The following is a 10,520-nucleotide window of genomic DNA, read 5'->3' on the forward strand; positions in this document are numbered from 1 at the left end:
TCCTTGCTGAATCAGGTCTCAGTGCACATACTACCAATCACTTTTCTTACAAGGGTGCTTAAAATAGCAGCTTCATCCCATCCTAGCTCACTGGGAAATCTGTCAGCAAATTTCACGTGTCTATTATTACAAGACCAATTTTAGAACCAGGAAAAAAAAAATCACAGCAGTGATAAAGCTCCAGTGTTTTTTAAAAGAAGCCAGGCAGAGGTGGATCAGCACTGCAAATACTTTCACAGCTAAGTACCAAAGTTTCAGGGTGAATTCACTTTTAACATGTTCATATCATCTTGAAGTGGCTTTCCACAAACATTTTGGAGATTAAAGTGCTGATTGACAGCAGGTTTTGCACTTCATTTCTTATGGAGCTGCATATGCAAGTATTCATGATTAATGAGCTTTGCATTAGCATTAGCAATTACTCTAGCTGGAAGTGCTCACAGATTTGTGAATTCAGGAAAGCAGGTAGGCGTCCACCTAGATCCTTCCTTGTTGCATGCAGCATTGAAGTGTGTGCTTACATCCCAAAGACTTCCTCCAGGCACAGCTCCAAATTAGTCTATTGACTTGTAGAAGCTGTAATGAGACTGGAGGAGGTGAAGACTGGGTGCCATATGACTTGCAGACTAGTAATCTTAAATAGCTGGCACCTTGCTATTGCCCAGAAACTTAAAAAAAAACATAAACACAAGTGGCTGAAAATTTTCTAATAATAGATCCTGAAAGAAATAACAAGTACATGTACATGTCCTCTAACTAAGGAGCATCCATTAGTTAGTCACTTCTGTCAGAGCTTACTTCAAAATCAGATAAGCCTAGCACTTGGGTTTTTTAAATGTGACCAATCCCTTTTAGACCAGACTGCCAGCACCCTGGTTAATAGCAGAAAATAAGAGTTCTGACAGGTTATTAGAAAAGTGGAGAAAATTCCTCAACACTTATGTAGTAGTAAAAAAATAAGGTAACTCCTAATACCTTGTCTAGTTGTTGTGTTGAAGGGAAAGTCTGATTTAAGTCCACACGCCCACCTTCTGCAATAGTTTCCTGGGCTCTGTAGTCCTACTTTAACCATGTTCTGAATGATGTCTTAATGTTCCTCCCAGTGCAGCACAACATGGAGATGGTCACAGTGGTGCTGCTGAACTGACCCACTCTTGAGAGGGCAGCAGGAAACCCAGGCAGCAACTGAAGAAATTTTAAATAATGTGAAGTGGATGATTTCAGTTGGGAACCAAAGTGAAAAATAGAACAGAATTCTAATAACTTGTTGTACCTGTGAAATGTGAAGGCTGAGCCATGCATTGCAGATACATCATTATGAAATATGACTTCATGATTCTTCATGGATGTGTCCCATAGCACAGATTGCTTCACCTTTGGCTGACTTTGAGCAAACCTATAAAATCTATTGCTGTGACCGTAGTCAATGTAAAGAATACAGATCAAAAAGTGTGTATTTAAATCCTCATTATCCTCCTCTTTTTTCAGGCTATCAAGGAGGAATATGATAAAGAGCAGAGTGTTTCACATGCACAGGTAGGTTTTAGGTTTTAGTGTAATTTTGTCCTAGGGATAGGCATCAGGACACAGGTTTATACAACATACTTCTGGAGTACTAATAATATACATGCATACATTATTTTTTAAATGCAACACCAGTTGGGAACCTGAACATTTCATGCTGCTATAAAACAAACAGCCCTTCCTGACAAAAATCTGCCTTTACCCATATGCTTGTTCCAAGAAAATGTAATTTATAGTCTCTAGATATAGCTTTGAAAAACTGATGTCAATAAAGGAGTGAGACCTGAAAATAGGAAGGATTCAGAAAGAAAATGTAAGAAAACCACACAGCCCAATGATTCTGTCTGGAATTTGAATGTTCTGCTGATAAGCAAAAAGAATGGCAAACTGGTGCTGCTGACTTGTGCTGTTCCTGCTACATCTGCCACCACATTACTATAATTTTGCCTCAAGCATTGCTGTGGAGCTTGCTTTAGCTAATAATCATGCTACTAACAGTCTGTCAGCCTTAGTATCTGCAGGAAACAAAATGGAATTTGTCCCAACACTATTAGCCATGCTTTCTAAACACACTTCCTTTGGCCATATGTATTGAACATCACATTTAATGGCTGCCCTGCTATATGCCTACTGGATATGCATGATAAAGACAAATATAGGGCAGTAGGTAGAAGTCTACATAAACTTATTTGGCATATCCTTGAAATACAAAACCACTTTGATCATTGCTCAGTTTTTGGAGTAAATGCAAGAAATGAGAACAGACAAGTTAGCAGACCAATGGTCAACACCAATGCCAACCAGCAACAGAACAAGAGGACACAGTCTCAAACTGTGCAGGAGGAAGTTTAGGCTTGATCTTAGAAAGAAGTTCTTCACAGGAAGAGTGATTGACCATTGGAATGGGCTGCCCAGGGAGGTGGTGGGGTCAACATCCCTGGAGGTGTTTAAGAAAAGACTGGATGAGGAACTTAGTGCCATGGTCTAGTTGATTAGTTAGGGTTGGGTAATCAGCTGGACTTGACAATCTTGGAGGTCTCTTCCAACCTGGTTGTTTCTGTTGATTCTGTGATTCAGCTTTTGCCTGAAGTCATCTAATTGCGTACATTGTGATCACAATGGGATGTAACACAAAGGCAATTAAGGCTTCCACTTTGAGGAGGTAAAAAAGGTTCAAGGCCAATGTGAATCAAAAGACAGTACAGCCAGATGGAGTAAAATTAGAAAGGGTTCCTGATCTATGAGACATTTAAACACAGGTACAGATTAAGCTCTTTAGCAATATCCACCCTAATGGCCACTAAAGTGATGGGCACCAAGCTGTGTCAGGAGAAAATCTGGCTGCCGGCTGATGCCTGGAGCAAGCTGGCAGGGCTCAGAAGCTCATGCTCTCACTCTGCTTTGCTGCATTTGCTACAGTGCTGCTGAGACAACCCATATGCTACGGTGCTGCTGAGATGACCCGTTTCTTATGGCAGTGAACTAACCTGTGAACTGTCAGGAAAGCAAGAGAGAATGGAACTGGGAAAAGCAAACAGTGGATTCCTTTCAGGCAAACTATTGCTGCGTCAGAGTCTGTCCCTCTAGACTATGTTTCCCTGTTCCACAAATAGCTCTGCATTAAAGAAACCAGGAAAAGTGAAATGACTACATCTTGCTTTTACCACTGTTTTCCCCTTTCTGAACACCATTATCACTTTTTCTCCATCTGATCACTTATTTGCACAATTTTCACCCCCTTGACTTAAGGGTCACTGGTCCTTTTCAAGTGTTCAGTAACAGAGACAGGAATCTGCCCTCCTGACTTGGACTTAGGAAAGCTTGAGTTTAGGACCTCCTAGAATACATCCATATGAGGTGCAAGTAAGCATCTGAATGCATAGGGACCTCCTGATTATAAAACATGACTCAATGAGTAAACACTTAATGCAAGGCAATGCAAGTATTATTCTCTACACTACAGCTCTGCTGTTTTCCAGCAACCAAGGTTCCAAGTATTTAGATATTCCCCCTTTGAAGTAAGGACTGAAAATACAGACAACACACAATGCAAACTGTACCTGGTTTAGTTTTGTTTAGAGTAAGACTAAAGGATTTAATTCTTTTTGCTGTAGGTTATAATCACCTGAAGTGCTCTGTAAGGATAGAGTACTAAATAAGTCGGCACAATAATTCTCCAAGTCTCAATTAGCTTCATTTCTGTTTTTACATCAGACTCTACTTCCTCATATCTGCCCCGGGGTCTTCCAGAGCACATTATAACTCCTCCTACATGCTGTCACAGTTTGCTTAGTACTAGCTTTCCACCAAAGCCAGTCTGTACCTTTCACCTTTTCTATACACATCATCTATTCCCATACATGTCATCAGTTCCTGACATTTTAATTTAATTGGAAGGTCTTAGCTGTGTATTAACTCTCCCTTAAAAATCACCTAAAAAAAAACCTACAAAAAATTCCTACAGAACCTTACTTTGCTGTCCTAGATATATTTTATTATGTATTCTACATGATGGCATTTAGGTACATATTTCACTGATTTATCTTCAGAGCCAAATACCAGAACAAGAGGACACAGTCTCAGGCTGCGCCAGGGGAGGTTTAGGCTGGAGGTCAGGAGGAAGTTTTACACAGAGAGAGTGATTGCCCATTGGAATGGACTGCCCAGGGAGGTGGTGGAGTCACCATCGCTGGAGGTGTTCAGGAGGAGACTTGACAGGGTGCTTGGTTGTATGGTTTAGTTGGTTGGGTGGTGTTGAATGATAGGTAGGACGCGATGATCTTGAAGGTCTCTTTCAACCTGGTCTATGCTATTCTATGCTATTCTATTAAAATAGCTCAGGAATAAAGAGAGTCTCATAGAGCCTGGAGTGGTGTACATAAAACACTCGGAGTATTGTGTACAGCCATGCATATCACATGCTTTAGGATAGATGGAGATCATCTGGACTAAGACTAGGGAAGGCAAGAGGAATTATGAGAAAAACAGGAAAATAGGGAAAGTGGGGAGTCTTTCAAAGCATTATTGCTGCACCAGGGGAAGTTTAGGCTTGAGGTGAGGAGAAAGTTCTTCACCAATAGAGTAATTCGTCATTGGAATGTGCTGCCCAGGGAGGTGTTGGAGTCACTGTCCCTGGAGGTGTTCAAGAGGGGATTGGACGTGGCACTTGGTGCCATGGTCTAGTCATGAGGTCTGTGGTGACAGGTTGGACTTGATGATCTTTGAGGTCTCTTCCAACCTTAGTGATACTGTGATACTGTAATAATCTGAATTAATGTCTTTGTGCCTGAAGACAGGGCAAATGTGTTTATGCTACAGCATGAGAGATTTAAGACAACATTTAGGAAAATCTTTCTAGTGGTTAATTGTAGTTAAACGCTGGAGTATGCACTGGGGAGGGAGTGAAGTACTTAGCTGAACTGATAGGGAATAAATCCACTGCTTTTACAGTGGTCTTGACGTAAGATTGTTAAAAGTTTAAATGTGTTTCTCTAGGACATCCATCTCTTGCCACTCGGAATGGCAACTAGCTGTGGATAGCAACTTCCTAGGGAGAAGCAAGAGTGGATCTTCAGCACAGTTGCTACTGCAGTCTGCTTTGCTGCAGCACATGAGGCACACTTTCCCTTTAATGGTTGATAAAAAAAATCTATGCCATAAAACTATGGACCCTTCACTCTTCCTCTTAAGTGGGAAAACAATCATTCCAGTATTCAGGTGGCAAGTAACTTGTTCAGCTGGTTAGTAAACACTGCTAATTACGCTGTGGTTTTGAAGACTTCAAACCACAAATTCACACTACTATGCTCGAGACACCACAACAGAGGCTTGAGGAAATTAAAACAAAAATGAAAAGCCAGTTTTTGCTTTATAAATCACATGCAAAATCATCAGAGCCTTCAGAAGTCTTTTTGGATTTTCAGAGGAATTATCCCAAGTTAGATCCTTATCTTCAAGTATTTCATAACCCAAAAACTAAAGAAGAAAATGGTTTAACGTAATAAGCAATCTGGCAGGGCACTACCTGAAGGCACTCTTCAGTCCCAGACCACCTGTGTTAACTTCTTATAATCTGACACACTACAGCCTTTCATCTATTGCAAAAGGTCCTTTAGTTTAAGCAAAACATTAGGTTGTAAATGTCACCTGGATGTGAAAAGATTCAGCATTTCGACACTAGAAATCTCATAACAATAAAAGGCATAGGAGCAAATCCGGCCACAATGGTAACCACAGTGGGGGCATTTTGGTCATGAGTGAAGGTCCTGGAGAATGCTTAATTGTGTACAAGCTTTATGAAGCATGGAAAGCATTCATTTTAAACAGCAAATGGCTGATTAAATACAGAGCCTCAAAAATAACTACGTTTGCAACTTCATCTTTACATTATAAAAATAAAATTGTCGCTAAATTGTGTCCTTCTTTGTTACTATACAAATTCTAGTGGATAGTTTATTATTCTCACTGGTGGTTTGGTTCCTCACACACACACACTTTTATTGCAGCAAGAATTGCTCTTTTCATTCCCAGCAATCGTTAGGATTATAAATGTTTGCACTTATTACATCCTTTTATCTGGAAAATTAGCTGGAAGTGGCAGACATACACATTCTGACACCGAGCAAATCTGCTTAAGCTTAGCAAAGCATCTCCATTGTACAGGAAAGAATATACATTTACATACCAGGACAAGACTAATGTGGAAAAATCCATTTTCATTTTATAGGAATGGTGTGTACTGCTCAGGGAAAAGGGAAAATTTCAGTCTGCCTAATATTTCTCTCTTTATGGTAACTCTGCTATATGGGTAGTTCTTCCAAATGTTAATCAAATGGGACTTATAGTGGAATAGGGCAATTAGAGCATGAAACATGAGAGAATCTTACTATTTCAGTTTAAAAAACAAACAAACAAACCCTAAGAGGTCCTACCTGAAGTTCCACATTCAAAGCAAAAAGCACTTAAGAGTTAACTGTTAACAGTAATATTGACTAATACTGTAAATGAGAAAGTCACATTTTCTCCTGCTCATAATTAAGTAGGTGCATTCTTACTGACATCCTCCAGCCATCTCTCTGGTGCTTGCTGAGCTCATTACAATTTATGAAGCAATAAAAATCTCCATTTTTGTAACAAAAAAAACATCTTATGTCCAAAGGAAAGATCTCCAAGCACTTGTACCGGAATGGCAGTTATCAAAATTGCTCCATTGCTCTGGATTACAGCTAGGGAACACATCACAAGCACAGTGAGTGACAGTCACACACACGGGTGTAATCTGCCAGTCAGAGAAAAGCCATAGTAACAAGCCTGTGTGAAATATACACTGTTCAATTTTCCGCTTCCAGGGTCCCAGTTAGCTTTGTATACTTAAGATGCTCAGCATCTCCACTTGTCAGTCAAGCTACCATCTGCTCCTACTTACTGTAACCCCTTCCAGGTTGCCTATGTGCTACCATGTATCTTCAAATCCCTACTACTTCAAAGAGCCTGAGACAACCTCTGATCCTTTCTTTCCTGCTTTGAGCATGTCCACATTATGCAGGATGAGAAATGCTGGCCTGTAATAAGGTTATGTCTGTGTCATATTCTGAAGACAGATGCAAGTTTGCTTCAAGCTGGTATGAAGCAAGGCAGTTCGGATGCAGAAGCCATGTGACTGCATTATCAGCACAATGCTGAGCTTGATGCAATAACCCTGACGGAGAAGCAGAATATATTATCTGAGCTCCACTCAGCGCAGAGCACAGGCAGAGCAAGCTTACATCTGTCTGCAATCTGTCAGGCAGTTCCATATTGTGCCTGAATCGCATAATTCCCACTTGAAGTCTTATTAGCCCACAAACAAACTGAAGTAGGGACAGAAAGCTATACTGTTTGCTTCCTACAGATGAATTTGCTGATACTGGCCTTCTGACAGAGACAGCACACCTGCATGGATGGAGTTCTTATCTGCTCTGCTGCCGTTTCATCACTGCATTGGGTTTGGCTGAACTGGAGTTAATTCTCCTCTCTCCCAGTGCTGTGTTTTGCAGAGCTGTAGCTGCGTGCTGATAACACACCAGAGTATTGGCTACTGATGAACAAGCACCCAGGCTGTGCTTTTCCAACACTTCCCCACCTCAAGAGTATGCTGAGGGGTGGGCAGGATCTTGGGAGGGGACACAGATGGGCCAGCTGTTCCAAAATGACCAAAGGGATATTCCATGCCATATGATGTCAGCTCAGGTATATCTACTAAGTGAAAAGAAGGAACTGTGGGAATATTCATCCATGGCATCTGTCCTCCAGAGCAACTGCTACACAGAGCCCTGCTTCCCATGAGTAACCAACCACGGCCTGCTGATGGGAAGTAGATAATAACATCTGTTTGCTTTTGCTTCTGTGCGTGGCCTTTGCTTGTGCCTCACATTATTAAATTGCTTATATCTTATTACAGACATTTTGTTATACTTTCCCCTCTCCCTTGCCCATCTAAGAAGGGGAGTGATAGAGTAGCTTTAGTGGGCATTCAGCCCCCAGCCAGGGCCAAACCACCACAATCACAGGCACTAGAGTTCTGCATTTGCCAGAAATGCTTTATACTCCACAACTATGTTTACATTCGTTCCATTTACCAGAAAGAGATTATTTTCTATGTTGCTACCTGTTTCCAATCATTGATGATCAGCTTAGAATAGAGAATAGTAGAATAGAGTAGAGTAGAGTAGAGTAGAATAGAATAGAATAGAATAGAATAGAATAGAATAGAATAGAATAGAATAGGAATAGAATAGAATAGAATAGGTTGCAAGAGACCTTCAAGATCATCACATCCAACCTATCATCCAACACCACCCAACCAACTAAACCATGCAACCAAGCACCTTGTCAAGTCTCCTCCTGAACACCTCCCATTATGGTGACTCCACCACCTCCCCGGGCAGCCCATTCCAATGGGCAATCACTTTCTCTGTGTAGAACTTCTTCCTAACATCCAGCCTAAACCTCCCCTGGTGCAGCCTCAGACTGTGTCCTCTTGTTCTAGTGCTGGTTGCCTGGGAAAAGAGACCAACCTCCGCCTGTCTACAACCTCCCTCAAGGTAGTTGTAGAGAGCAATAAGGTCTCCTCTGAGTCTCCTCTTCTCCAGGCTAAGCAACCTCAGCTCCCTCAGCCTCTGCTCATAGGGTTAGTGCTCCAAACCCCTCACCAGCTTTGCTGCCCTTCTCTGAACTCGTTCCAGTAAGTCAACATCCTTCCTAAACTGAGGGGCCCAGAACTGGACACAGGACTCGAGGTGTGGCCTGACTAGTGCGGCATACAGGAGCAGAATGACCTCCCTGCTCCTGCTGGCCACACTGTTCCTGATGCAGGCCAGGATGCCATGGGCCCTCTTAGCTGCCTGGGCACACTGCAGGCTCATGTTCATCCTACCATCAAGCAGCACCCCCAGGTCCCTCTCTGCCTGGCTGCTCTCCAGCCACTCTGACCCCAGCCTGTAGCACTGCATGGGGTTGTTGTGGACAATGTGCAGAACCCAGCACTTAGATGTGTTAAATCTCATGCTGTTGGACTCTGCCCATCTGTCCAGCCTGTCGAGGTCCCTCTGCAGAGCCTCTCTACCCTCCAGCAGATCAACTCCTGCCCCCAGCTTGGTGTTGTCAGCAAATTTACTGATGATGGACTCAATGCCCTCATCCAGATCATCAATAAAGATGTTAAAGAGCACGGGGCCCAGCACTGATCTTTGGGGCCTACCACTAGTGACTGGCTGCCAGCTGTGGCACCATCCAGCAGAGCCCTGAAACATTTACAAAAAAAAATAAATTTAAAAAACATATATTTGCAATTGTCTGGTTTTTCACATGTCCAAAAGCATGAGTGCTGACAGCATAAGACTTGCAATAGCACTGCCTGCCTTCAGTGGTCTAGCATCATCTAGGATGACACCCACAGTTAGCCATTTTTGAAGCACACAAACTCCTCGTTAGTATAGTGGTGAGTATCCCCGCCTGTCACGCGGGAGACCGGGGTTCGATTCCCCGACGGGGAGACACAGGATTATTTTTGCCATGGGTTAGCTGTTTGGGTGGGTTGGATTGGTTGATGGGTTGGACGTGATGATCTTGAAGGTCTCTTCCAACCTGGTTTGGTTTATTCTAACTAAAGGTTTATTCTAATCATTGAACAATGAAGACACTTTATTAACCCTTAGGACCATATTGCCTTTGAAGATTTCACATGTAAACTTTCCCAAGCTCCATTTTCAAGGTTACCTCTATCACAAGTAAAGGCTGCACACTCTTTTATGAGGCCAGCTGCCACATACTCTGGCTACTGAGGACCCTTCTTAAATGTAACTTTGAGAAAACCTGCCCAGAATTTTCTCTCTCCCCACCCTGCCTTCCTCCCCAAAATCCTTGATATATAAAAATGTCTTCCTCAAGGAGACACAAACCTGCTGCTTGCAGCATTGAGGACAAGGAAGCAGATGTCTAACACTTAGGTTCCAGCAGTGGCTGTGGGACAGACTTGATTCTTTTCTGTATGTTGTTCTCCAACATGTCTGTAAATTCATCTCTCAAATCGCAGAATTCATGCTGGATGGATCACACCATGCACACTGCTTTCTTTCTATAGGAAGTGAGGGTGTTATTCAGCAGAAAGTGTCTAGCTTCTCAACAGGACAATAGAGATTACGAACTCTTAACCTGCATTCAAATTAAATGGCATTAAGAAAATTAGAAGAGGGGAAAAGGTTTCCAAAAACAAGTACCCACTGCAAAATCTAGCATATAGGTTTCCACCAGAAACATCCAGTGGCAGTTGCTCTAGGGGAGAGCAAACCACAGGGCCAATATCCAGGCTAAAGAAGCGTGTGAAAGGACCAGCTTGTCCATGGCTCAGCAGTACCCAGTTCTCGTCTGTGGATGCTGACACACAGCATTCTTCACTTCTTTTGCAGGCACATACATCTGTTTTGACTGTGTTTCCACTATGTCAATCTGCTTCTCAA

At 42.3% G+C, this 10,520-nt stretch overlaps 1 non-coding gene across 1 annotated transcript; it reads left to right on the plus strand.

Moving 5' to 3' along the window:
- Nucleotides 1-9,485: 9,485 nt before the first annotated feature.
- TRNAD-GUC (transfer RNA aspartic acid (anticodon GUC)) lies at nt 9,486-9,557 on the plus strand. The gene has a single exon. It is a non-coding gene; the product is annotated as a tRNA-Asp (tRNA).
- The last annotated feature ends 963 nt before the right edge of the window (nt 9,558-10,520 follow it).

Source organism: Melanerpes formicivorus, unplaced genomic scaffold (genome assembly GCF_026170545.1).
Source record: "Melanerpes formicivorus ecotype bairdi unplaced genomic scaffold, bMelFor1.0.p_v2 SCAF_2, whole genome shotgun sequence".
Classification (NCBI taxonomy): Eukaryota; Metazoa; Chordata; class Aves; order Piciformes; family Picidae; genus Melanerpes; species Melanerpes formicivorus.